Source organism: Eriocheir sinensis, chromosome 37, assembly GCF_024679095.1.
Source record: "Eriocheir sinensis breed Jianghai 21 chromosome 37, ASM2467909v1, whole genome shotgun sequence".
NCBI lineage: Eukaryota > Metazoa > Arthropoda > Malacostraca > Decapoda > Varunidae > Eriocheir > Eriocheir sinensis.
Genome location: NC_066545.1, coordinates 4217677 through 4220176, shown reverse-complemented (window position 1 = coordinate 4220176; position 2500 = coordinate 4217677). Strand labels below are relative to the sequence as shown.

At 44.1% G+C, this 2500-nt stretch overlaps 1 long non-coding RNA gene across 1 annotated transcript in view; it reads right to left on the bottom strand.

Annotated features, from left to right (window-relative positions):
• The window catches only part of LOC127008089 (uncharacterized), a 3751-nt gene that overhangs the window by 788 nt on the left and 463 nt on the right, over positions 1 to 2500 (bottom strand). The window lies entirely within an intron of this gene.

Below are 2500 nucleotides of genomic sequence, written 5' to 3'. Positions count from 1 at the left end.
GTGGGGCCTGAAACTCACTGACATGCGTGAGGCACTATTTAGGTACGCATTCATGTATATAATTTTCCTTCACCTTAGTACCAAACATCGTCAGTGGGAAGTAACAAGGCGCTTCAAAAGGACAACACAGACATTTTTATCTCGTATCATGCCGCGGCACCGCACACGACGTGCTCACTCTGAACATTTAATTTGAAGCAGCAAAATGACGCATTACTGTTTTCCCAGGGAGGTTCACAAACATGCATTACAACATTATCAACGGTGGCAGGTGGAGATAGGGCCAAGAACTTTTTTTTATTCGTTGTTGTTGTTATTAATTTCCATGAACTGCTTCCTTAGTGACGTGTGTGTGTGTGTGTGTGTTGGGCGTGATTACAACTCTATAGTGATACTGTGGCCAGTAGCTCAATACTGCTAAGGTTCTGCAGACACTCACGACGTAACATACTGAATTTTATTGAGGAAAGAGAAGCCTTAATGTTTGAGGCTTGCCCTGCCACCACAATCCTCGAACTACCTCACAATCATCCCCTTCCCAGTACAGAAAAAAACAGGCCTCAAAAAGAATGACTCCCATTTAATCACACAATCCCCCTCTGCCAAAGCACACAGCCGTACCAGCCAATACACACACACACACACACACACACACACAATCCCACACACACATACTCCCCTACCAATACACATAGCGTACTCTCCTGTCAACACACTCACACTCCCCTATACTAACACTCACACATTCCCGTACTAATACATACTCTCCTGTCAAAACACTCCCATACCAACACACACACACACACACACACACACACACACACTCCGCTACCAACACTCACACACTCCCGTACTAACACATTCTCTCCTGTCTACACACACTCCCCGACCGACGACACACACGCACTTCCCTACCAACACACACACTTTACAATAAACTCTTCCCTGCCAACAAGTTATTACTTAAGACGTTCGCGTGTGTGTGTGTGTGTTTGTGTGTGTGTTTGTGTGTGTGAGAGAGAGAGAGAGAGAGAGAGAGAGAGAGAGAGAGAGAGAGAGAGAGTGGCGTGGTATGAGGCGTGAGAATCTTTGGAAAGGCTGCAGGTGCTGAGGAGTGTTCATGCGTCGCGAGGAACAACAACCCGCCAGCATGCAAGGCCGTGGCGCTCTCTTTCATAACGGACGCCACGATAAGGACGCCCACCAGCCCATACGCGTGATTACTGTATTTACGTCTTTCTTTTTGTCCTTGTCCTTCAACTCCTCCTCCTCCCAAAGCGGATATTGTGTTGGTTATTAGGAAATGGACATGATTTATCCTTTCCCTCCTCCATCGTCACACACACACACACACACACACACGATCTCAGACATTTTAGTTCCACAGCGTGATGGCGGTGGCCTAGTAGTCAACGTGCGGGCGTGGTGAGTCCCATGATCAAAAGAGATCCCGGTGAGCCCGTTGACCTGGGTTCGAGTCCCACCGAAACACATGATTCTTTAAACCATCTCCGAGAGGCTGAAAATTACCCACATGCTGCCCAGATCTTCAGTCAACCCTAACTTCAGCGACTTCGGTCAAGAGGAGCACCGGGGGGCAGCATGGGCCAAGCAAGAGTCACATCACGGCAGCCACTTTAAATAAAATTCGCCAGCGCCACTAACGGGCCGGGTCATTCAAAAGACAGCTCAAGACAGCCTACCGGCGCCATGGGCAGCACATAAATTAAAAGTTCCACAGCTGCATTATAAGCTTCATTTGGTCCTCCATAACACAAACATTCTATTTTTTGCACCTGCAAACTCCCCTTTAATATTTTCACCACCAGAACCGCCAGCACTTAAGGGGCTATCACACTGGGCTATTTTCCCTCCAACCTCCGATTAATCGGCGGTGCCGCCCACCTCCAGCAGTTTTTCCGCCAACTGTTGGAGCAGATTTGCAGCCCGCAGCTTTCGGGAAGGAATCCGTTTGCTGGAGGAAAATCGAAGTCAACTGACATTCTGTGTAAATTGTTGAGAAAACAAAATAGTTTGCCATAGTGATTTTATTTCTTGCATAACTTGCAACAGAATAAGGATTATGAATAAGAAAAAAAGAAACCAAAACAAAACTTTATAATAGAACAACATAAGTTGTCAGTTGACCTCTTAACATAAACAACCCCAAACCGTAGATTTATCATATTAGTATATCATTAAAGTGTCATTACTTTCATCACAATTATAATTCACTGGTTCCTTTTTTCATTTTCTTAACACAACCAGTAATTTCTATGCATCAGAGGGCACAATACAACAAAACTAATGCTTGAATACAACAAGATCGCTATACAAACAGCCGCATTTTCTCTGGCACATCACTTTACATCATTACTACTGTAGGCTATTATTTATTTACTATTACTATTACTATTTGTTTATTTGCTATTAATTTATATATCTAGTATTTGTTTACTATCACTACACATTTATTTACTATTATAATACTACTATTTAC